Source organism: Ochotona curzoniae, unplaced genomic scaffold (assembly GCF_017591425.1).
Source record: "Ochotona curzoniae isolate NIBS_2020 unplaced genomic scaffold, NIBS_Ocur_1.0 contig_2688, whole genome shotgun sequence".
Taxonomy (NCBI): Eukaryota; Metazoa; Chordata; class Mammalia; order Lagomorpha; family Ochotonidae; genus Ochotona; species Ochotona curzoniae.
The window spans coordinates 24,068,849-24,094,764 of NW_024465553.1; the positions used below are offsets into that span (position 1 = coordinate 24,068,849).

Consider the following 25,916-nt stretch of genomic DNA (forward strand, 5'->3'; position numbering starts at 1 on the left):
AGGTCTCCCACGCAGGTGCAGAGTCTTAAGGGTTTGGTCCGACCTCGACTGCCTTTCCCAAGCCACAGGCGGGGAGCTGGAAGGGAATTGGGGTCACCGGGATAACTGGTGCCCATGTGGAATCCCAGCGCGTGCAAGGCAAGGACTTTAGCCACTAGGCCACCATGTCGGATCCAAGATTGATTTATTTTTATTGGAAAAAAAAAAAAAACATCAAACTTACAGGGAGAAGGAGAGACAGAGAGAAAGATCTTCCATGTGCTGGTTCACTCCCCAGCTGGCTGCATTGGCCAGAACTGAGCCTATCTGAAGCCAGGAGCCCACAGCCAGGAGCTTTGAACTGGCATCCATTTGGGATCCTTGGTGCTTGCAAGGTGAGAATTTAACCATTTTGCCATCACACCAGACCCCTGAAGAGGTTTCTGAAGAAGGTAAACCCTCCTTTCTCAAACTTCTGCAGATGAGTCCTCCGTGACAGATCCTTGGGCCACGTGGCCACCGTCAGCAGGGGCTTCAGGGCCCAAGGTAACCTCCAGGACTCTATTCTGGGAAGCCAGCTCAAGAGGGAGACCCCTGAGGCTTCAGGGGGCCCTGCTCGCCCCTCAGATCGCCCGCCACTGGAGAATGAAGAATTATGACTTTCGCCCTGGTCACGGGATGCTTGCAGGTACTGTGGGGAAGCAGCAAGCAAACCTACTGACGGATCAGGAAGTACTGTAAGATCTTAGGAGCAAATGGCTTACTGAGAGCAGAAAAGGAACTGACCACAACACAAAAACACAGCTCTGATTGGACGCCACCATGGGCAAGGCCAGCGGGCTACACAGCTGCTGGCGCTGGTGAGCGGGGCCCGTGGAAGGGCTGAGCGCGGGGTGTCCAGGGGCCCTGGCTCCGGCCTCCCAACTGGCAAAAGGCCCAATGCTCCGGCTTGTCCAACAGAATCTCCAGGTGACAGAGAAGAAAAAAGGCAAAGAAAGCAACTCCAAAGCCGTGCGCCATCACCGTCTGTAACCGGCTAGAAAATACTACTGGCAGGTGCATCAACGAGTTCACGGAAAATGGAATGAAAAAATAAAAATATTTTGGGCAAAAAAAGTTTCCAATCATAATATGTATTCCCGATGAACATCTTGAAGATGTTTCAAAATTTTTTCTCACCAAAGTAAACTTTTTATTTCAATTTGTTTTTCTTAACTTTACAAAAACTTAAAAAAAAAAAGATTTCTTTTATATTGGAAAGTCAGATTTACAGAGAGGAGAGACAAAAAGATCTTCTGTCTGCCGATTCACTCTCCAAGTGGCTGCAACGGCCAGAGCTGAGCTAACCCAAAGCCAGGAGGCAGAAGCTTCCTCTGGGTCTCCCACATGGGTGTAGGGTCCTAAGGCTTTGGGCCATGCTCCACTGCTTTCCTAGGCCACCAGCAAGGAGCTGGAAGGGAAGTGGAGTAACCGGGACACGAACTGGCACCCAGTGCATGCAAGGCAAGGACTTTAGCCGCTAGGCTACTGTGTCGGACCCTACTTTACAAAACTTTTTAAGAATAATTTTTATTTATTTGTCTTCACTTGAAAGACAGAGCAATAGAGACACAGAGGAAGATCTTCCATCTTTCTGGTTCACCCCCCAAATGTCCACAGTGGCAGGGAACAAAGCCTAGGCCAAAGCCATGAGACTGAAACTCCACCCACGTCCTCCCACGTGAGTGGTGGGAAGCCAAGCACTTGAGCCATTACCTGCTGCTCCCAGGGAGCACACCAGCAGGCAGGTGGATTGCAAGCAGAGGTGAGAATTCTCCTGAGGCTCTCCCGGATGGGCTGCAGGCAGCCCAAGCTGTGGCTTCCCCCCCCCCCCGCCCCCGCACCACAACACGTGAACCCTTAAAAAATTATTTTAAAGACAGGATAGATCCCACCTGATCCTCAATTCCCCAGATACCCACAGGACCTGGAGCTGAGCCAGGTTGAAGCCAGGAGCCTGGAACTCAGTCTAGGCCACGCAGGGGTCAGACACTCCATCACCTGAGCCAGCCCGACTGTCTGCCACAGAAAGCCGCAGTCAGGAGCTGGACACCAAGTGCTGGGCTAAGTGCCCACTTCCAAGGCCGTTTTCCTTGAACCTTCATTTTTTTTAATCTTAAGATTTATTTTATTTGTGTTGGAAAGTCAGATATACAGAGGAGGAAAGACAGAGAGGAAGATCTTCCACCTGATGATGCATTCCCCAAGTGGCCACAACAGCTGGAGCTGAGCCAATGCGGAGCCAAGAGCCAGGAGTTTCCTCCAGGTCTCCCATGCAGGTGCAGGGTCCCAAGGCTTTGGGCCGCCCTCCACTGATTTCCCAACCCACAAGCAGGGAGCTACATGGGAAGCAGGGCTGCCAGGATTAGAACCAGTGCCCATATGGAGCCCAGCATGTTTAAGGCAAGGACTTCAGCCACTAAGCTACTGTGATGGGCCCTTGAACTTTCATTTTCAAGATACTCAAGTGTCCTGAAATTATCTAGTGAAAGCATAATTATATTGACTTTGTGTGTGTGTGTGTGTGTGTAGTTAAACTAGTAATTTGGGGCCTGGCTCAGTTGGCTAATCTTTCCCCTTCCAACACTAGGGTCCCATGTGGGCACCGGGTTGTGTCCTGGCTGCTCCACCTCCCTTCCAACTCCCTGCTTGTGGCCTGGGAAAGCAGTCCAGGACGGCCCAAAGCCTTGGGACCCTGCACCTGCATGGGAGACCTGGAGGAAGTTCCTAGCTCCTGGGTTCGGATCAGCTCAGCTCTGGCTGTCAAAGCCACTCCGGGAGCAAACCAGCAGATGGAAGATTTTTCTCTCTGTCTCTCCTTCTCTCTGTAAATCTGATCTGACTTTCTAATAAAAATAAATAATTTTTTTTAAAAAAGAGAAAATAATTTATCAAATACAGACTTTAAAACACTCTATAGTTATTAGTAATCTTTCTTGTCACCCCTCAAATAAAAATAGCTTAATCACTAAGCTCTGTAAAGGTGAATTTTCTGCTGTGTAAGCTAATCTCAGTTTTTAAAAGATTGCTTTAAAAACGTGTGAGCCTCTGTAAACAGCCAGGTGATGACTTACCTGTGACAAACACGGGGTCCGAATTCACCACGCCCAAGTTTGCAGTTCCGTGTCTTGAGAATGTCCGCTCTGCTGTGTGACCGTCATCGCCACTCTGCATCCAAAGCTACGCCCCGTTGCTAAAAGCCACAACTAAACCGAAGCCGCCCTCCCAGGAGCTCTTCGCCAAGTGACACCTGCTCGGGCACCTTCTGTCTGCGCATGCGGAGTGAAACGGGGCTTGCTCCACTCGGCACGATGTTCTCCGGGTTTGTCTGAGTTGTAGCGTGTACCTGGGCTTCGTTCCTGTTGTTGTGGAATATTCCTCCTTGCGACATTACACCGCGTTTTATCGACCTGTTTCTAAATTGATGGAGGTTAGCTGTTTCCACTTTGGGACTGTTGATGAGCCATGCTGCCATGAATATTCATGTGTATATTTTTTAGTAGCAGAGTGAGTCCTCTTGGCGGCAGAGGAGTGTTTACCTTTGCGAGGAGCTGTTGCGTGTCTTCCCACTCTGGTGTTGAGTGCAGTAGCTGAGTCACCCACTGGGACGGACACCGGCATTCAGATCAGAGTGCCTGAGTCCTCAGTCTGCCCAGGCCTCTAGCTTCCGGCTCATGCACATCCTAGGGAGTGGCAGGAAGGCTTGAATAATTAATTGGGCCTCCTGCCATCCATGGGGGGAGCCTGCGTTGAACTCCTGGGCCTGTGGGCCAGCCCCGACTGTAACAGGCATTTGGAAAGTGAAACAGTCGATAACAGACCTCTTTACATCTATCTTCCAAAAATATATTAAATAATTTTTAAACTATTCATTGACAACTTCCCCAACACATGCAGACACACATACACACACACTGTACTGCATACTAGAAGCCAAAAGCAAAATGCTTGTCTCCTCAGCCTCGCAGAAGCCACAGCTCAGCAGAGAAAGAAAGCGTTACACAAACGCTTATAAAAAAGGGCTGCCCGGCGCGGTAGCCTAGTGGTTAAAGTCCTTGCCTTGCATGCTCTGGATCCCATATGGGCACCGGTTCTAATCCCGGCAGCTCCACTTCCCATCCAGCTCCCTGCCTGTGGCCTGGGAAAGCAGTTGAGGACGGCCCAAAGCCTTGGGACCCTGCACCCGCGTGGGAGACCCAGAAGAGACTCCTGGCTCCTGCCTTCGCATTGGAGCTCCTGGCTATTCAGCTTCAGCTAATGTGACCACTTGGGGCAGAAGATCTTTCTGTCTCTCCTTCTCTTTGTAAATCTGCTTTTCCAAAAAAATAAAATAAAATCTTAAAAAAAAAAAAAAAGCGAAAAAGTGCTGTTCTTTTTTTTTTTTTTTAAAGCACTTTTGTACAAAAGCCAAGGATGGGCCATTCTCCCCTTAGAGACTGTCGCTGGGAGACCTGCCCTGGGGTGCACAAGGTTAAGGGACAAAGGCCAATCAGATCCAAGCATTTGTGACACAGATACTCTCAGCCTGTGTACCCCAGTGAACTAAAAGGAAGTGTGTGCAATGTGGTGGCTTTCTGAGGGTTCCCGCTGTTTGGATGGGCAGAGAGCCTCTGTGGGGGCTCTGGCCTTGTGGGCTGGGGGCTGGCCCACTCAGCCAACAGCACCATCTCCCCCACTCCCATGAGGCAGCTCTTAGCCTGGCTTCCTCCTCCTGAAGCAAGAGCACTGACTTGGTTTCCCAGCTGGCCTGCTCGCCTGCCTGCCTGCCTGACTCAGACCTCCTGTAGGCCGTCCCTTCCCCGCAGCTGTTCCCACCATTCACTGGAGAATGCCCTATTGTTTAGGGCAGCAATTCATTGTTCAGGCTGTCCCAGGAGGAGGGGAGCTCTGGCTGTTAATCCCCAATGATGCTGAGTTATTGGCAGCCCTTCCAACATTTGTTTTTTCTATTGGAGTAATCTGAAATATGCCTGATTCGGTGGAACTGAACAAGCTGCTGTGGGGACGACCAAAGGAAAGCATCCATTTCTGTCAGTCCCTGTCCTCAAGAAAGCCGGAAGCAAGGGGGACAACTCTCATCCAAGGGTAGCCCCGGATAGGGGGTGGGGCTTACACAGGGACCAGGATGGATGCCCCAGCGCAAGAACAGAGAGGTCCTTGGGCTGGGCGTTGCGGGCTTCTGGGAGAAGTGAGACAGAAGGTGGACAGGCAGTGAACCGCCCTCGGATAGGGCAGACAGCCTTCTAGACAGGCCAGATGGCAGGTGCCAAGACTCAAGGGCAGGGACTGAAGATAGATTAGGTCTGACTGCAGGTTCCCCATGGAACCTTCTCTCTCTCTCTTTCTTAAAGAGGACAAGCTTGATTTCTTTCTTTCTTTTTTCTTTTTTTTTTTTAATTGGAGAATCAGATATGCAGAGAGGAAGATCTTCCACCCACTGATTCACTCCCCAAGCGGCTGCAATGGCTGGTGCTGCGCCAATCTGGAGCCAGGAGCCTCCTCAGGGTCTCCCATGCTGGTGCAGGGTCCCAAAGCCTTGAGTCGTCCTGGACTGCCTTCCCAGGCCACAAGCAGGGAGTTGGATGAGAAGTGGAGCTGCCAGGACACAAATTGACACCCATATGTGATCCCCGTGCGTGCAAAGTGAGGACTTTAGCCACTAGGCTGTCGCTCTGGGCCTGACAAGCTTGAATTTTTAAGACCAGAGGTTTGGCTGCTAACCTTGAAGCAGCCTAAGTAGTTGGGGAGCGCCGAGTGCCACATCTCCCCAGGGAACACCTTGAGCCCAGCTGGCCCCTTTTCCCAGGCCTCCCCTTCGGGAGGTGCCCACAGTGCAATCTGAGGGTCCTGCAGTGCCTGCGACGGTGCAGAGCCTGCAGAGGGCTCTCCGCGCACAGATCTTGGCTGGGGCTGCTCCCCGGAGGAGCAGGCAGCTCTCTGGAAAAGCTAGGCCGTTTCCTCCCCACCGTGTGGATCTCACTTATGAACCTTGGCACGGGACTTTGTGCCTTTGACCTGTCACTGTGTCATCAGTGTCTTCCTTTCTCCTTTCCCTGGATCAGCTCCAGGTTTTGTTTGTTTGTTTGTTTGTTTACTGCAATAATCTTTGGAATTTCTCTGCTTCCTCCCATCCCAGCAGGTGGCTGTCAAAAGGGGTACTACTGGTCTTCAGGGAGTGTTTTAAGACCCTGTGTGGGCTTGCTGGGCTGTGCATTAGGTTTGTGTGATGGCTACCCACTGTGGGGATGCTAGGAAGCCAACCATTCGTTCCCTAAATGGCCACAGTGGCTGGGTCTGAGCCAGGCTGAAGTCCAGAGCCAAGAACTCCATCCAGGTCTCCCACATAGGTGGGACACCAGGCCACGTTCTCCTCTCTCCACACTGAATTCCTCCAGCATCCCCTGAAGCAGGTGTATTATCAGCTCCATTTTGCCGATGAAGAAGCTGAGACTTGGTCTTCAATGCCTGTGCCAGTATTTTGGATTTCAAAGTCCATCGTCTCCCCCGGGCTGCTGTCGTCCTGCACTCTGGGCAGATGGACTTGCCCCCATGGATCCGAGTACATGGTGCCCAAGAACTAGACCGTATTCCTGCATTAATGCAGCACCACCAGGACAACTGGAACATTGAGACTGCTTCAGTTATGTCACCCAGCCCACGGACCCCATGCAGCTTGTAGTGAGGGTCCTGATTACACCATGCATGGTCCAGCATGCAGCCTGAGTTCAGTTTTCTCCTCCCTCCAGTCTCCCTCAAGCCCGAGGCCTTCTGGTCCCCATGTGCTTGGCATTTGGAAGCGCACAGGGAGGTCTGACTGTTTCCTCATGTGCCAGCCGTGACCCCGCACTCAGCATCTGGGAGACTCAAGACAATGGTTTGTCTTGTTATTGGGAAGTGCGTGGGGACTTTGAGCCATCTCAGTATTGAGATGTTATAAAAACTGGGTCCTGCCAGGTCCACGCAGGTGCAGGGTCCCAAGGCTTTGGGCCATCCTCTCCTGCTATCCACAAGCAGGGAGCTGGATGGGAAGCGGGACTTCCAGGACACAAACCGGTGCTCATAAGGGATCCTGGTGTTTGAAGAGGAGGATTAGCCAGTTAAGCATCCAACCCAAATTTTTCCTTCCTTTAAAATTATTTTTAGGGTCTGGCATGACAACTCAACTAGCTAATCATCCTATGTCAAGCATCAGGATCCCATATGAGCAGCAGTTCATTACAGAAGAAGCTCCAGACTTCTGGCTTCAGGTCAGCTCTCTTTCTCTCTCTGTAACTCTGTCTCAAGTAAATGATCTGAGTGGGAAGTGGGGCTGCCGGGATTAGAACCGGGGTCCATATGGGATCCCAGCATGTATAAGGCAAGGACTTCAGCTGCTAGGCTACTGTGCCTAGTCCATAAAATAAATCTTTAAAAAAATAATAATAGGGCCCGGCGCAGTGGCGCAGTGGTTAAGGTCCTTGCCTTGCACGCCCGGGATCCCATATGGGTGCCGGTTCTAGTCCTGGCAGCCCCGCTTCCCTTCCAGCTCCCTGCTTGTGGCCTGGGAAAGCTATGGCTGAACCAGGCTGAAGCCAGAAGCCAGGAGCTTTATTTGGGTCTCCAATGTGGGGATAGGGGCCCAAGCAGTAGGGCCACCTTCCTGCTGCTTTCCCAGGCACATTAGCAGGGAGCTGGATGGGAAGTGGAGCAGCTGGGACTTGACCTAGCTCCCACAGGGAATGCTGGCTCTGCAGGTGGTAGCTTAACTTGCTAGGCCACAGCATAAACCCCATCTCTTGGTGATTTCTTAAATGTCACCTTAGTTACTATCTAGATAAGATTATACTCAATGTTAGCATGAGGTGGGCTTGGAGATGTTCAGAATAATTTATAAGCTGAGAAGAATGCTGTAAGAGCCAATTATTTGTTACCTCTTGGCCACATGAGCCTATTGGAATGTGTCTGTGTGCGTAGCAAACAAAAATTCCAACAATAGCAAAACCCAGCTGGAGAGGAGCCCATTCCACCTGCCGTTGCAAGAGCATCACTTCCTGATTCCCCTTGGAGAAGCCATTAGAATGGCTTAATGCCAATTGCATGTCTGGGTTTTTTGTTGTTGGTTTTAGATTTTATTTATTTGGCATAAAGAATTCCCATACTTCCCACTCCCCAAACGCCTGCAACAGCTGGGACTGGAGAGGGCAAAACCAGAAGACCGGAACCCCATCTGGGTCTCTAAGATGGGTGACAGGAACCCAGACACTGGAGCGATTAACCCCTGGGATCCAAACAGAGAAGCTGGAATCTGGAATCGGAACCAGGAGCCCTGATGGTGGTAGGGCATGTCCCAAGGGGGCCGAACACTTGCTCTGCAGGGTTCTGTCCTGAAGTTAACGTGAGCACACTGGTTTAGGTGTTCTTTGTGCGTGTTGCTTTCTGACAAATCTCACCTGCCCCTAAAGCAATCACTCTCAGCGCCATCACCACTTCCTCTCTCCCTGCCATGGTAACAATGGTGGTTTTCAGGACTTCCCCCCTGTCTTTTTACCTTTTGAGTTAGAGAAAGAGAGGGAGAGGGAGAGAGAGAATGACAGAGAGATCGTCCGTCTGCTGTTCCACTCCCCAAATGGCTGCAATAGCACTGGGCTGGTCTGAAGTCAGGAACCAGGAGTTTGTTCTGGGTCTGCCATGTAGGCACGAGGGCCCAAGGACTTGGACCATCTTTCGCTGCTTTCCCAGGCACATTGGCAAGGAGCACAAGTGGACATGAACTGATGCCCATATGGGATGCCAATATCCCAGCGGGGGCTTAACCTACTATCTTCCTGTCTCCACGTCTTTATAGATGTGTTTGTCTTGGCGCACACTGACAAGCTTTCCCTGGAAAGAGTGTGGCTGATCTCTGTTGGCGTGAGTTCATCGCACAACCCCTGTAGGTGTGGCTCCTGCCGGGGCTGTCTCAGGCTCCGGAACAGGCCTCACTTTGTAACCTTCAATAAGTTATCCAATGTCGGTGTGCCTCACTTTCTCATCTGAGAAGAATGGAGGTGATGATACCAGAACTGACATCATGGGGTTACCATGAGAATTAAGTGAGTCAGTAGTCTGAAGACGCACCTGACTCACAGAGTACAAGCTCACTATTCATGAACCAAATTCCCATCTACCCAAGGCAGGTTTCAGGGACCTAAAGATGGACATACTGGGGCTAATGGGATGGCTTAACTGTCTAATCCTCCACCTGCAAGTGCTGAGATCCCCTATGGATGCCAGTTTGTGTCCCAGCTGCCCACTTCCCATCCAGCTTTCTGTTTGTGGCCCAGGAAAGCAGTAGAGGATGGCTTAACCCTGGAGGAAAGTGCAGGCTCCTGGCTGCAGAGGGGCTCAACGCCAGCCATTGCAGCCATCTGGAGACTGAAACGGTGGATGGAAGATCTTTCTCTGTCTCTCCTTCTTTCTGTAAATCTGCCTTTCCAATAAAAGCAAATAAGTCTTTAAAAAAAAAAGATGAAGATATTACAGAAACTGTTTTTAAGTGGGCCTTAGTCAGGCCAAAGCAGGAAAGAGCCAGGGAACCCCACCGGGTTTCCCACATGGGTGTCAGAGGCCCAAGTACCCGGGTCATCGTTAAAGGCTTTCCCAGCGCATTAGCAGGGAGACACATTGGAAGTGGAGCAGCTGGGACTTGAGCTGGTGCTCTGATATGGGATGATGGCTTTACCTGTGGGACCTCCATGCCAGCCGCATGCTATACCCCTCCTCACCATCTTGTGTCTTCCAGCCTTCTGCCAGTAAAGCTGTCTGCTGGTTCCTGGGGCTCTAGGGTAAAGAGCATGGAGAAGGTTGGCTAGGTCTGCATCCTTGGGTTGGGGAGCAGCTTGCAAACAAAACAGGGATGTTCTGAACACATTTGGAAGGGGGTCACTTGAGGAGCAGTTGCTGTGGCCAACAGGATTTTGGGGAAGCCACGGAGTGAGGAGAATCTGAAATCTCTCAGGGCACTGTGCAATGTTCTTCCTTCGTCATGGGTTTCTTCTAGAAACTTCTGTAAAGACTTCGGTAGCTTCCCTATCCTTCAGGATATCCAGGTGGTGCTTTTTAGAGCATGGCAATATGCTGAGGCCGGCTTCTGAGAAGGTTACCAGGCAGCCTTGCCTCCCGCTGGCCACGCTCTGCTGTCCTTTCCTCCCGTGTTGGATGTGGGTGAAGTGGGTAGGATACTGCAGGAAACACACCCAGAAAGCAGCTGTCTTCCCCTCATTACCCACAGGAGGAAGGCATCCCCTGGACCTTGTCTTCTGCCAGCAAAGCCTCAATCTCAGCCACTGAGGACACTGGAAGAGAAGGATCACGCTTCAGTGCAATCTCCTCACAGCCAGGCCTACAACCGGACCATTCCAAGTAGCCGGCCACCACACCAAGATGAGTGCCAGCAAGTGTCTCCCCAACAGGCTCGGACTGTGTTGAGGTCATCACTCTAGTTCAGGTCAAACCCCCACCCCCAGCAAGTGCACTTACTTAGTCTTTCTTCTTCACCAATCACAAATCCCATTCTTGCTTCTCCTTTAGGGACCTTGGCAAGCAGGTGGAGTTGCTTTGCTTGTACTTTAACAGATATTTATTTTATTCATTTAAAAGGAGAGAGAGTCCGGTGTGATAGTGTAATGGTTAAGATCCTCACCTTGAACACGCCAGGATCCCATATGGGAACCAGTTCTGATCCTGGCCACTCCACTTCCCATCCAGCTCCCTGCCTGTGGCTTGGGAAAGCAGTCAAGGATGGCCCAAAGCCTTGGGACCCTGCACCTGTGTGGGAGACCCAGAAAGAAGTCCCTGGCTTCGGATCAGCACAGCACTGGCTGTTGTGGTCACTTGGGGAGTGAATCGTCGGGCAGAGATTCCTCTCTGTCTCTCCTCCTTTCTGTACATCTGCCTTTCCAATAAAATAAATAAATCTTTGTAGGAGGACATTATGACCCTGGAAGGTCAGCAGCACAGATTGCATTTCATTGGACAGTACTTGCATGATAACAACTAAATGGCTATCTCTTTTGGAGAGAGAGAGAGAGAGAGAGAGAGAGAGAGAGAGAGAGAGAGAGAGAGGAAGCAAGCGTTTCATTCCCCAAATGCCCACAACATCTAGAACTGGGCTGGGCTCAAACCAGGAGCCCAGAGCTCAATCTGATCCCACCCATGGGTGGCAGGGACCCAAGGACTTGAGTTGTCATCCACAGCCTCCTGTGCATTTGCAGGAAGCTGGATGGGAAGTGGAGAGGCCAGGCCTCAAGCTGCATGGTCCAGCTTGTCCTAAGCACCGGTCCAGTGCACACCCCGCAGGGCACGTTCACCTGCTCATACAGCGTCACTGCAGTATGTGAAGAAACATCTAAAAACCCACAGAAAATGGAATGAAAAGTAAATAAATGTATTTGGGTGCAAATGTTAAACATTAATTCATGCATGCTTTTTTTTAAAGCACGCATTTTTCACATACTTTTTATTTAAAAATTTTAATTTATTCTTTATTGGAAGGGCAGGTTTACAGAGTGAGGGGGAAACAGAGAGAAAAACCTTGCAACCATTGGTTCGCTCCCCAGATGGCTGAAATGGCCAAAACTGAGCCAATCTGAAGCCAGGAGCCAAGAACTTCCTCCGGGTTCCCCACGTGAATGCAGGGTCCCAAGGCTTTGGGTTGTCCTTACTGCTTTCCCAGGCCACAAGCAGGGAGCTAGACGGAAAGCAGAGCAGCTGGGACAGGAACTGGTACCCATACATGGTCCAGGCGCTTGAAGGGGAAGGATTAACCAACAGAGTAATTGGACTGGACTGTCCACATACCTTTGAAGGCCCCTCACATGCATGAGTTTCAAAACTTTTGCAGAAAATAATCTTTTAATTTTGCTTTCTGTGAAATTTTTGAAGTCCCCTTCCATTTTTTTTTTTTTTATTGGAAAGGCAGATGTACAGGGAAGAGAGACAGAGAGGAAGATCTTCCATCCGATGATTCACTCCCCAAGTGACCACAACAGCCAGTGCTGTGCCGATCCAAGCCAGGAGTCAGGAACTTCTTTCAGGTCTCCCACGTGGGTGCAGGGTCCCAAGGCTTTGGGCCATCCTTGACTGCTTTCCCAGGCCACAGGCAGGGAGCTGAATGGGAAGTGGAGCGGCTAGGATTAGAATTGGTTCCCGTATGGGATCCTGGCATGTTCAAGGCGAGGATCTTAACCATTACACTATTATGCAGGGGGAGGGGACATTTTATTTTTGACCAGAGAAAACTCCTTAGGTTGCCTCTAGGTGCTGAGAAGGGCAACAAAATTCTGCAGTAAAATCTTCAGGCAGGGTCTCCAATTTTTCCCTGGATTAACCTGCAAGCCTATTTTTTCCCTGTGTCTGCCAGCCTGGTCAATAGTTAGCCAGTTCTCCTTTCTGCAGCATTCCAGCCTCAGGGGAGGAGAGTTGTTTGCTGGTTTCTCAGAGCAAAGAGGAATGTGTACCCCACCCAAGCCCCACCCCAGGAGGGCTGGAAAACGACCAGGCAGCTGTAATAGGAGGCTTGGAGCTCACGACTACAAGTGAAATCTGGTCCAGACATCTGGGAGCTCCAAGGAAAAAATGATGAAGCTGCTTACTACACAGCAAGGAATTCTCCTCAAAGTGGATCCCGAGGACATAGCACTCTCACGGGGCTTGTTAGAGAGAAGGCATTGCATGCATCTCCCGGGGACAGGTTGGCTGAGCGCGTACACCCCTTCGCATTAAGGCCAGGAGAGCTGCTAAGGAAAGAACCAGAAAGTTCTCCAGGATCATTGACGGCACCCACGAATGCTGGTCCTCCCTGACTCCCCCCTGCAGGAACCCCGCGCTATCCACACCAACCTTCAGGATCTGCCCCCACATCCCGACCCTGACCCCACAGGACCAGCTGCCAACAGGAAGAAGTCTTTTCTGGCTATGCCAGCTACTAGCAGCCTCTCCAGCACTTTCTGGCACTACCTCCTGTTGGGTAATTGGGTGCTGGATCATCCAGGGGAACTATTGCTGGCGGCTATAACAAAGGACACCAACTTTTCAGTGGATGTTTCTGACCAGGAAAGCATTCTATGTGGCCATTCAGGGCCCCACGGGCAATCTCTGCTCTGTGCCTCCACACTCTTCTACTTTTGGGGAAAGATGTATTTATTTATTTGAAAGTCAAGTTTACACACACACACACACACAGAGCAATATTCCATCCACTGGTTCACTCCCCAGATGGCTGCAAGGCCAGACCCAAACCAGGATCCAGGAGCTTCTTCCAGGTCTCCCGCCTGGGTACAGGGACCCAAGCATTTTGGGTCATCTTTTATTCATCCAGATGCATTAGCAGGAATCTGGATGGGAAATGGAGCAGCTAGAACATGTGGGAGCAGCTAGGACATGGTGTCCTTAGGGGATACTGGTATCATAGTTGGTGCTTTAACCTTCTGAACCACAACGTGAGCCCTAATTTATCTGTGAACCATTTTGGCCACCCTGACTCACATGCCATTGACCAGATTTCAACCACATGGTCACTCCTTGCTAAGAGGACCTGGGAAATTAAGTCTATCTGAGTAGCCTGGGAGGAACGGAGAGGAATTTTAATGAACACTACCATCTGCATTCTAGATTCTTCTATACGAACATTGAGATTTTGACACCCATGGGTTTACCCAGCCACTCCATAGGCTGCAAGAAGTTCCAAAGCTTTCCTATACCTGGAGGAGTCCTTCAGAACATTTTTTTTTAAAAGATTTTAAAAATATTTTTATTGGAAAGGCAGATTTACAGAGAGGAGCCAAAAATCTTCTACCCAGTGGTTCACTCCCCAAGAAGCCACAATGACCAGAACTCAGCCGATTCGAGGTCAGAAGCCAGCAGTCTCTTCTGGGTATCCCTCACAGGTGCAGGGTCCCAAGGTTTTTGGCCAGGGTCCCAACTACTCTCCCAGGTCACAAGCAGGGAGCTGTTGGGACAGGACCCCGGTGCTCAAAAGGGATCCTGTTGTGTGTAAGGCAAGGATTTAGCCACTGAGCCGCTGTGCCAGGCCCCTTTAGGAGATTTTAATTTCAATAATATCATACTTAAACTCTTGGGGCAGGCCAGTGGATTACGCTCTAGTTTGGGGTACCTACCTTCCATATCAGACTGCCGGGATTCAAGTCCTGCCTCCATTTCCTCCAGTGAGGAACCACACTGGAAGGCGTGGCAGATGGCTCGGGTGCTTGGGTCCCTGACACCCATGGGGGAAACTCGACGAGTTCCTGGCATTGGCCTAAACAGCTAGCTCCAGCTGCTGAAGGCATTTGGAAAGTAAACCAATGGATGGAAGATATCTCCCTCCTTCACCTTGGAAATAAATAAAAATAGACCTTTTTTAAAAAATCAAACTCTCTGGTGAACTGTGTGGTACATCCATATAAAGTAATGTGATTCGGGGCTAAAAAGAAATGAGCTATCAAGCCATGAAAAGACGCGAGGGAAGCTTACATGCATATTATTCAGTGAAAGAAGGGAACAGGCTACATGCTGTGCGAAGCAAGTGCCTTACATTCCGAGAAAGCAAAGCTACAGATGCAGCAGGAGGAGCCACGGGGCTGGGGATTAGAGCGAAGGGAAGGGAATGTAGGCGGAGTGTGGGGGATTTGTCAAAGCATTGAAACTGCTCTGCATGATACCCCAATGATGGACACCAGTTATGATGCATGTGTCCAAACCCATACAGGGCACAACACTGATGTGTACTGCAGATGTGGGGTGGCAGTGAGGTGTAATATGGGTTCATCAGCTGTTTCAAAAACGTACCCCGGGGTAGGCACTGGGAGAGACTGCCAAGCCCCGCACAGACTGCCGCATACTGTATGGGTGCCTGGGTCAAGCCCTAACTACTCTTAGCAGCCAAAAACCTTGGGACCCTGCCCACATTGCAAAAAATGCCCAAGAGCTGGATGTCTTTGAAAGCCCTGCTTCCTGCAGTGCCTGGGTTCAAGTCCTAGCTCGCAGCTTCTTGGTAGCTCAGACCCTGGAACCCAGCGGATGATAGTTCACGTGATTGAGTGGGGTCCCTGCAACCCACCTGGGGGACCCGGATTGAGTTCCGGGATTCTGGTGTTGGGCTAGGTCAGCCCTGGCTGCTGAGGGCATTTGAGAAATAAATCATCAGATCTGCTAAGGTGCATCCTGGAAAGCAGAAGATGAATGCTTGAGTACTTAAGTCCATGCCACCTGCAGGGGCGACCCGGATGGAGTTCCTCATTCCTGGCTTTGGTCTTGACCAGCCCTGGCTGTTGTAGGCATTTGGGGAGCAAATCAGTGGATGGAAGAGCTGTCTGTCTTCTGTGCTTTTCAAGTAAACATAAAAGTGAATATGAAAGTTTTAAATTATATAAACACACACACTGGCCAGTGTGGTGGTATAGCTTGCTAATCTTCCACCTATGGTGCTAGCATTACATATGGCCACCTGTTCAAGTCCTAGCTGCTCCATTTCTGAACCAGCTCCCTGTTAATGGTCTGGGAAAGCAGCAGAAGATGGCTCAAGTCCTTGGATCCCTGCACCCACATGGGAAAAATTTTTGGCTCCTGGCTTTGGATGAGCTCAGCTCCAGCCACTGCGGCCACTTGGGAAGTGAATCAGCAGATGGAAGATCTTCCTCTCTGTCTCTCCTCCTCTCTGTATATCAGTCTTGCCAATAAAAATAAAATAAATATTTAAAAAATAGTTTAAAATAAATGAAATAAAATGTCAAGTTCTTTTTACGGAAGAAGCTTGGTCTTGTTTCCCGGAGAATGGGTGTGTAGGGGCTGCTCCTGTGGGCTGCTTCTCCAGCCCTCGCTGTCCGTTCTCCAATGAGCCGCTCGTGTGTCAGCTCTGGGTTCGCAGGAGCCACGTCCCCACGAGCTTTTCAGAAGGCTTCAATGCGCTTACCAGCTCTCCTCCCGAGCTTCTCAATAAGTTTGGTGCCTCTTCTTGCCTTGGATTTGGCGGAATTCATGTTACTTTAACAGTTTTTTTTAAAAATGGATCTGTGCCCCTAAATCCCACGTTTCAGGGCTGTTCAGACATCTGGCAGTACATTAGTGCAAGTTTATCTGGATGCAAAAAGCTTTGGAATGCCCACATGGTTTCTTCAAGGCAGGCATGCTCCAGGAACATTTTGAAGACCCCTCATGTTAGATCATGTAAAATGCACTGTTGAACACACTGTACTCCTGTAGTAATTTCATAGACACTTCCTATTGGTGTTGTGGGGGATCAAAGGTCCTATGCGGGGGCTGGTGCTGCAGGCACAGCATGTTAAACTGTTCTCTGCAATGTGCGCCGTCGTATGGGCAACAGTTCAAGTCCTGGCTGCTCCGATTCTTTCTTTTTTTTACAAGATTTATTTTTATTTTATTTGACTTTATATTATTAGAAAGGCAAATAAACAGAGAAAAGGAGAGACAGAGAGAAAGATCTTCCATCCACTGGTTCATTCCACAAGCGGCAGGAAGTATCTGTAAAGAGAAGGCTGTACCTGAGTGTGCTTTCCTGGCTGTCCTGTGCCTGCTCTCTCTTCCCCATGCTCTTCTCACGCTGTCCGACCCAAGGGACTACAGCACTGAGTTTGCCCGTAGAAGGCCTTTTCTGAGGTGGTTTCAGTTTGGTTTGGTCTGCCACGTGCTGCTGAATTACATCGGAGCTAAATTACTTTGGCCATGTGGCCTCAATTAAAATTCTAAGGTCATATATGGAAGTGCCAGAAGCAAAAACCTCCAAGAGTTCAAACACACATACGCAAACTTCTTGTTTTGTTTTTGCCTCCTCAACGATGTTCGCTGTATTCTCGTGAGCACATCCTAGCCAGAACTGTCTCTATGTGTCACAGTGTGTGGCTGTTTGGGGTTTCAGTTCTGCTTTATTAGGAAAACCAGGGTGGTTAGAGCAGGGTAACGCCCACTGGGCCTCACTTAGAACAGGTAGATGGCCAAAGAGAACTGACAAGCCTGTCTGAGACCCCCTGTCGGTCAGTGTCTTAGGTAAGCAATGCGTTAACATGTGACTGCAAAGTAAAACGTTTTGAAAAGCAAGTAGTGTAATTTTAGCTTCGTACAGTTCTCCTAAGAGATAAAAACTACATGTAGGGCCCGTCGGCATGGCCTAGCAGCTAAAGTCCTCACCTTGAACGCCCCGGGATCCCATATGGGCACCAGTTCTAATCCCGGCAGCTCCACTTCCCATCCAGCTCCCTGCTTGTGCGTGGGAAAGCAGTCAAGGACGGCCCAAAGCTTTGGGACCCTGCACCTGTGTGGGAGACCTGGAGGAGGTTCCTGGTTCCTGGCTTCGGCTCGGCATAGCATCGGCCTGTTGCGGCTCACTTGGGGAGTGAATCATCGGATGGAAGATCTTCCCTTCAGTCTCTCCTCCTCTCCGTATATCTGATTTTGTAATAAATAAATGAAACTTTTTTTTTTTTTAACTACGTGTAGAAGATTATGTCCTCATTCTGGCTAGTTGAGAAATTATTCTCACGCCGCGGGAGACCTTGGGTCTCCTTGTGGTCCATGGACATTCTCAGAGCGACCAGCAGGTGGTAGTGTTTCCATCACCAGCAAAGCCCACCAGCCCAGAATGCAGGCGTAGGCGCCAGAGTTCCCCATCTGATGATTTATTTCTCAAATGCCCTCAGCAGCCAGGGCTGACCTAGCCCAACACCAGAATCCCGGAACTCAATCCGGGTCCCCCAGGTGGGTTGCAGGGACCCCACTCAATCACGTGAACTATCATCCGCTGGGTTCCAGGGTCTGAGCTACCAAGAAGCTGCGAGCTAGGACTTGAACCCAGGCACCGCAGGAAGCAGGGCTTTCAAAGACATCCAGCTCTTGGGCATTTTTTTTGCAATGTGTCTTTTTAAAACATTTTATTTTTGAAATATTTTAGTCAAAAACCAGCCCGGCCAGCATTAGTGAAGCTGGTAGAAATAGGAGCAGGTGCCCAAGGTCTTGTGACACACACAGATCTGTCCTTCCAGAAACAACACCTCTGGGCATCCCCACCCCCCACCAGCCACCTGCCAGCCAGCCTCTCCTCCTCCTCCACCTCCACCTCCTCCTCCCCCAAGCTCAGCTTTCTGTAAATCTGGCTCGGGCAGCTGGAGCCACTAGGATCCACCTTCTCAGCTGTGGGTTCCTCTGAGGGAACCGATCGCAGTGGCTGGGGAAAGCTGACCAGTGCATAAAGACCAGTGGACTGCAGTGAAGAACTTCCAGGCCCTAGGGAAGTTTGGCCAGGTCTGTACCTGTGTATTCATTAAGCAGCAAGTACAGGTTCAACTACAAGGGCACTTCCAAAAAGATCGTGGCAAATGGAATTAAAGGTAAACTTCTTTTCAATCCATGTCCAGTTTTTCCCTTTTTAAAAATAATATTCATTTTCCACAAATTTTCTCAAGTTCACCTAAGCAACTGTAAGAAATGCTTCCCTTCCCACCCACAACTTTCACCGGCATCTTCCTCCTTTTTTTCCCTTCTCTCCCTTTGGCAAAGAGAGAGACAGAGGAGAGAAAGAGAGAGAGAGATAAAGAGAGAGAGAGCATTCCCTCCATCTGCTGGTTCACCTCTCAGAATTGCCTGCAACAGACAGGGCTGAGCCAGCACAGGTGCCAGAGCCAGCGGCAAGCCCTCAATGCAGACTTGCACGTGGGTGTCAGAGCTGTTACCCCAGCTGTCACCACTGCCACTCTGGGTCTGTACTAGCAGGAAGCTGACGCTGGGAATACAATCCACGCCACACAACGTGGGATGTGAGCCACTTCATCACCAAGATAAGCAGCCGCCCCAGTGTCAGTTCCTTTTGCTATCTGCCTCACGGCCTGGGTTGCCAGGATCGATACTACTCTCTTGGTTTCTAAGATGGTCAGTTTCAGGGAACTCCCTTAGGTCTCTTTATCTTTGTGCAAGGTCTTTTATTTTGCTTTTGAAGTGCAGAGAAAGAGGGTGGGGATGAAGAAGGCAGGCAGAGACATTTCACATCCCCGGCTCACTCCCAAATGCCTGCATCATCTACCAGGGCAGGGCCAGGCTGGAGTCAGGATTCAGGAACTCGGGCCAGGTCTCCATGCAGCTGGCAGGGACCCAAACAGTTGCACCATCACCTGCCACCTCCCGGCATGCATGTTGGCAGGAAGCTGGGGTCACAGCAGAACTGGGAATTGAACCCCACCAGGCACTCCAGTTCAGAATACAGACCTCGCTGGATGCCTGCCCCTGTCGCAAGTCTTTTTTCAAATGCAAAGACACAATTCTTGTAATCCATTCCCCTCTGAACTTGCCATGTCCTCGAATGTGTCGGGATTAGAACCAGCGCCCATATGGGATCCCGGATCTTCTTTTCCAATAAGAATAAATAAATTTTTTAAATAAAAATTCAGGAAAATTTGTGGCATGAAGAAGTCAGGCATGATTTTGAAATTTTTGTATCAAATGTGGCCTTTTAATGTCATTTCTCCAAACTTCTAGAAGCACCCTTCTACTACATTGTTTTGTTTTTAAGATTTATCTTATTTTTTATTAGAAAGGCGGATATACAGAGAGGAGAGACAGAGAGGAAGATCTTCTGTCAGATGATTCACTCCCCAAGTGAGCGCAACGGCCAATGCTATGCCGATCTGAGCCAGGAGCCTCTTCAGGGTCTCCCACAGGAGTGCAGGGTCCCAAAGCTTTGGGCCGTCCTCGACTGCTTTCCCGGGCCACAGGCAGGGAGCTGGATGGGAAGCGGGGCGGCCGGGATTAGAACTGGCACCCATATGGGATCCCGGGCATTCAAGGTGAGGACTTTAACCAGTGCGCCACCTTGCCAGGCCCTGTTTTGTTTTGTTGAACACGCATTGTAACAGCTAGAATCCTAAGCTCTGCCCCCACTGGGTTAGCTGGTTTCATTTTGTTCTTTTCTCTGGGGTGGAGTTTGCCTGCCTGGCCACAGCCACCTTGGAAATAGTACATGTGGTACCACTCCTCTGTAGCTGCTCCGAATCTGGCTTGGCGTGTGTCTTGATTTCCAAGATGACAGTGAATCACTCCAAATAAACCTCCTCTCCTACACACACACACACACACACACACACACACACACACACACACACAGGGAAACAGCAGCAGGTGAGTCGGCGTCCACACCAAATGCTCTCCTGTGTGAGGTCCCGCGCACAGCAGCAGGCAGCCATGGGCAGTCATGGGCAGTCATGGGCAGCTGGAGCAGGGCACCAGCCTGAACAGCTCCACAGAGCCTGACCCTGACCTTGGCCCCAACTGGCCTCCTGTTTGGTTCCCTCGGGGGAATTCCCTCCCTGCTCTATCCCCAACCCCAACTGGAAATCTTATACCTCTTTACTTCAAATTCTCAGCCCAAGTCCAGGTCTGCAGGTGGATTTCAGGGAGCCTCATAAACCCTGTGGAATTACATCTTCAGGGAAGATGCTCCAGGAAGAAAATCCAGGCTTCAGACTTTTGGGCTCCAGAAAACTTAAGCCCCGAATATTCCCGACAAGGTTATAGGCTTGCACTGCCAGTATTCCTGGCGAGGTTATGTGGAGTGATCCTTACACTTGAGGAAATGATGAAGACTACCCGTTATCCCTTATCGTGCTTAGAACACGGTCCCCTGCCAGGGAACTTCAGCTTGGGACAGACCACCGGCCTGTAAGCCCACGCCTCTCAACCCCTAGATGTGTGGCCCCAAGGAAGTTCCTTAACTTCTCTGTGCTCTTGTTTTCCCAATTGAGAAACAGTCCAATAGCAGGACTCAGCTCACTGGCTCGTGGCAAGAGTCAGGTGAATGAATAAAGGTGTGAGGCCTGACACAGGTTCAGGGGGCTGAGGCGGTTGTAGGTGGGTTCTTGCCTGTCCCCTCATGCAGCCAGGGGAGCTCACAAGGTCGCTGTCAGTGGCTAACCACATGTTTGGGTGTGTGTGGCTAAAGCATGTCCTGGGGGTCCATCTGCAGGGACCCCCACAGAGAGTGGCAGCATCTGCTGATGGCTGGGAGTGGGGCAGGAGATGGTGACTGTCCCTGGGACTCGGGGAGTTGCAGGGCTACGAGGGACTGGGCGCCATCCTTCTCAACAGCATCCCATCTCATGCACGCTTCTCTCTGCATTCTTGGGCAACAGCCATCCCTCTGTGAAAACCTCCCTCAAGGCCGCCCTCGAAGAGAAGACTTTTGAGCCCACTGCCTCCCCCCCCCCTTGTGTTCACTGCAGGACTCACCCTGTGTGTGAGCATCCTGGATCTTCCCAGTAAGCCTTCTAGTAACTCCGGCCACAGGTGAGGGAATCGTGGTGCATAGAAGCGCTGATGGACACTTACATTTGCATGCATTCCCAAGACAGGGGCAATTCCCACCCATTAGTTCATGCTTTCAATGCTTACAACTGGGCTGGCCAAAGCCAGGAGCTAGGAATTTCATCCGGGTCTCCCACCTGGAAGCAGGAACCCAAGGACTTAAGCCATGCTGCTTAGGGTCTGCTGTGACAGGAAGCCGGAGTCGGGAGCCACAGTCTCTTAAGGGGCTCATACTTGTAGCCTGCTCTAGGATGGGAACTGTTTCCCACCCAGCTCCCTGCCTGTGGCCTGGGAAAGCAGTCAAGGATGGCCCAAAGCTTTGGGACCCTGCACCCGCATGGGAGGCCTGGAGGAAGCTCCTGGCTTCAGATTAGCTCAGCTTTGGCTGTCACGGTCACTTGGGGAGTGAACCAGCAGGTGGAAAATCTCTGTGTGTGCCTCTCCTTCTCTCTTCCAAATAAAAATAAAGTAAATCTTAAAAAAAAAAAAATCTGTCTACATCAGGTGGTTTGTAGACTGTAGCCAAGAACTATTTCACACCTTTTCTTGTAGCTGAAGCAAGATCCCCCTGCCCCGCCTTTCCCCAGCAATGCCATCACATTGCCTCTCACTGGACAGACTTGCCATCGCAGTCTGGGAATCACTATCCAGATGAGCACACATCACGGTCATAAAAAACCACGCCCACACCGAAACCGAAACACAGTGGCCGCTGTTTTGGGTACACACTGCAACGGCCCCTCTAACAGCTCAGGAAGGGCCTCTTTGCACCCTCCTCTGGTCTCAGTCATCCCCCTCCTTCTCCCTGCTCCCGACCAGGCGCTGAGGAGGTGACAGGGCTATTGGGCCAAGGCTATTGTTAGCTTGCGGATCGGAGAGGGGAAGTGCACCCAGCGAGCCCTGGCAGCCTGGGAGGCTGGTGAAGGTCAACTCAAAGTCAACAAACAGCAAGCAAATACCAGAGGCTCCCAGACAGCCCAGGGCTCAAGATCATGGTCAACACAGGTCTTGAATGTTGTCCCCTCCCCCATGCTCTTATTTTAAAACTATGTAACCCTCGTAGCTGCGGGAGCGTGGACAGTTGTGGTCTATTATTTCCAAGAACATTTTGCTTTGGGCTCATGAAAGCTCCATCATAACAAGGAAAAGGCGTATAATGAAACAACTCTTCGTGCACTTCAAATATTTCATTTGCACACGCACACATAAACTTACCTCTCCATTCCATTTTTCCGGGAGTCTCTAGAAGACCTCTCGCCTGCAAACATTGGGTCCCTAGGAGCAGGGGTGGGCATCCTGAGACAGAGCGCCAATTCCTGTGGGAGACCAGGGCCTTTCTTGAGTTAGGAAGAGAAGTGCAGCCTCACAGGGTCCTCTGAACAGCTTACAAAGGAGAAAGGCTGAACAAGTTTCAAGACAAAGGTAAGGAACACAGCACTGGTTGCTGGAGCTACTTGGATCACCCTTGCTCTTAAAAAGTTCTTTTAAAACAAAAACACTTACTCATCTTTATTGCAAACAGAGATATACAGAGAGAAGGCTAGATAGAAAGATCTTCTATCCACACTTGTTCACTCCCCAAGCGGCCTCAACAGCTGGAGCAGAGCCAATCTGAAGCCAGGAGCCTCTCTGGGTCTCCCACATGAGTGCAGGGTCCCAAAGCTTTGGGCCGTCCTCGACTGCTTTCCCAGGCCACAGGCAGGGAGCTGGATGGGAAGCGGAGCTGCCGGGATTAGAACCGGTGCCCATAGGGGATCTTAGTGCTTACAAGGTGAGGATTTAGCCATTGAGCCATCATGCCTGGCCTTAAAACTTAATTAATTTATTTTATATGCAGAAAGTCAAATGAAGTTTTCATCTACTGCTTTCTCTCCAGGTGCCCACAACAGCAGGGGGCATGGAAACTGGCAAAGCCAGGACCTGGAAACTGAACCCAGAGTGCCCAGGGTACTTGAATCATCATTGCTATCCCTCCAGGGTCTGCGTCAGTGGGGAAGCCAGAAGCAGGAATCAAACCCCATCTGTGCTGAGGTCCGGGGGCAAGCAAGCCCTTCTCAACTCCTAGGCTGCTCTCCTGCTGCACCCTGTTTTTCTGAAGCACAGAGCTTCACCTCACCTCAATTTTCAAGAGCTCCACTTCTAGTGCACCTTCCCGGAGCTGCCCAGGCCATACCAGCTGCTGAGGCAGCAGAATGGCTTCCAGCCAGGCTACCCTGTGCTTTCTCAAGGTGAGGACTAGCTTGGGCATCCTTGGCTGCATTCTGAGGGCAGAGTGGGAGTCCTGACTTCCTGTGGGGATGGAGGAGCACAGGGCGAGGCCTTTTGGCATCTCCATGGCTATAGGCTGGAGGTTAGTTTCCTAGCTGCTTGTGGAGAGCAACTTGCTCACTTGATGGATTTCTCTGATAAGACCGGTGTGGGGGGGGGAGGTATGCTGTGGGAGGAACCCAGACCTTGTGTCAGTGTTGTTGATGTGCGGTGTCAGCAAAAACCCAGGCTGAGTGAAACCCGGGGATTAGTGGAAATTACAGGGAAGGTTGTGCTTTTCTCGGTGGCGCGGCCAAGCGCGGAGGACAAATGGGACGACACATCCAGTCCTGGCTCAGAAACCACAACAGATAGGAGCGGGCGTGGGCGGTCATGAGTGCAGACACAGGCAAAACCTCATCAGAGGGACTCGGCCCAAAGAAAGGCTGCCTGCGTCTGTGTAGGAAGCAATGCTCTGGCTTGTGCCCGACACTGGGCTGGGCCATCTACGTATTACAACAGGTGATTATTTGTGTGTACGGAAAAGGAGCAGGAGCAGGGGCAGAGCCAGCCTGGTTGTTCCACACTGTGTCCATTCCCCGTGTGTGAGGGTGGCAAGGCTTACAAGGAAGGGCAATGTCAAGACCGTGGTGTTGTGGTAGAGTAAGGGCAGAAAGAGGGATCTAAAAACCCCAAGGGAGACGGTGGGAAGAATGCTGGGGCAAGGGCGGCTCCTTAGCCGGGCCAGGGGACTTGTTCCAGAGGTCAATCTGGGTTAGAGGGGGTTGCATCTCCTGGGGCAGGTGGCATCAAACATAGGACAGCCGCGACTGGGGGCAGAGTTGGGTAGGTGACTTGGTGAGCTTTCCCCAAACCGCGCAGGCCAACACAGGCATGGCTGACCCAGCTGGGAGGCTTCCCAGCCTAGCCCTGGTCCCCCCAAGTGGTCCTGGTGTGCAGGATCCAAGGGGAAGGCTCTGCCCTCTTCACCACCACTAAATCCACTGGAGACCTACTTTCCGAAGAGCAAGCTTTGGGGCCCTTCCGACTTAGGATTTAAGGGAGCAGGAAGCTGTGTCCTCCCGCCACTGCACCCCGGAAGTCAGTGCAAGAGCTGAGTGTCCATCTGAAAGCAGACCTTTCCTAGGATTAGACAAGGCCGCTGAAAAGGCCCGCCGAGAGTGGAATGAAATCAGAAGTTTATTTTGGTGCAAGCCATCTTAAATCCATGCCCCCCCCAAGGGTCTCCAAAAAGCCGCTCCAACAGGCCAGAAGAGAATAGAGGAACATATTCCAGATTGTAAAAGCAAAAAATTGTTGGCCCAGGATAACATACCCAGCAAAACTTTCCTCTGTCTTTAAAATTGAAATAAAATTCTTCCACAGTAAAGAAAAATTCAAAGACTGTGCTTCTTCCAAACCTGCCCTACAAATGATACCTAAAGATGTTCTCTTGACAGAAAGAGGAAATAGCACCTACCAAAACCAAAGGCAAATGTGAAGAACATCCCAGTAAAATAACAACAGAAGACTAAATCAATTAACAACCCATTGCTAAAATGACAGGACCAAATTACCACCCATTCCTATTAACCCTGAGTGTAAATGGCCAAAACTGCACACCCTGGAGTTAGAGTTAGAAGCCTGGGTTTGATTTTAGATGCAGCTGCTGCATCCATGTGGGGAGTAAACCCGCACATGGAATATCTTTGTCTCTCCCTCTCTGTTGCTCTGCCTTTCAAATAAATTAATGCAAATCTTTAAAAAAATATTTATTTATTGGGAAGTCAAACTTACAGAGAGGAGGAGAGACAGAGAGGAAAATCTTCTGTCTGATGGTTCACTCCCCAAGTGGCCGCAACAGCTGGAACAGAGCCAATCTGAAGCCAGGAGCCTCTTCCAGGTCTCCCACGCGGGTGCAGGGTCCCAAGGCTTTGGGCTGTCCTCGACCGCTTTCCCAGGCCACAAGCAGGGAGCTGGATGGGAAGCGGGGCTGGCAGGATTAGAACTGGCGCCCATATAGGATCTCAAGTGTATGTGCAATGCGAAGACTTTAGCCACTAAGCTACTGCGCCGGGCATAAATAAATACAAATCTTTAAAAAATGAAGAAGAGCAGGTACCTGTGACAGGGCGACGTGAGGGGTTCTTGTGGCAACGGTACATTCGGTGCTGGATTAATATCAGTGTCTACGGTGCCACTGCAGTCCACTTTGGCCAGAGGTTACCACCGGAGGACTGAGGAAAGCCGCAGGGGCTCTCTCCGGAGTGAGTATTTCTCCCACAGAAAGAAGTCACGCGGACTTGGAAAAACAGGAAATAAATATCAGCCAC

The 25,916-nt window shown here is 50.6% G+C and overlaps 1 long non-coding RNA gene across 1 annotated transcript; it reads right to left on the minus strand.

Annotated features, from left to right (window-relative positions):
* Window positions 1–45: 45 nt before the first annotated feature.
* On the minus strand, window positions 46–25,916 carry LOC121153156. Its single transcript, XR_005883345.1, has 5 exons — window positions 25,706–25,916; window positions 10,262–10,331; window positions 9,719–9,816; window positions 3,093–3,701; window positions 46–76 (listed from the first exon to the last, which is right to left on the minus strand). It is a non-coding gene; the product is annotated as an uncharacterized LOC121153156 (long non-coding RNA).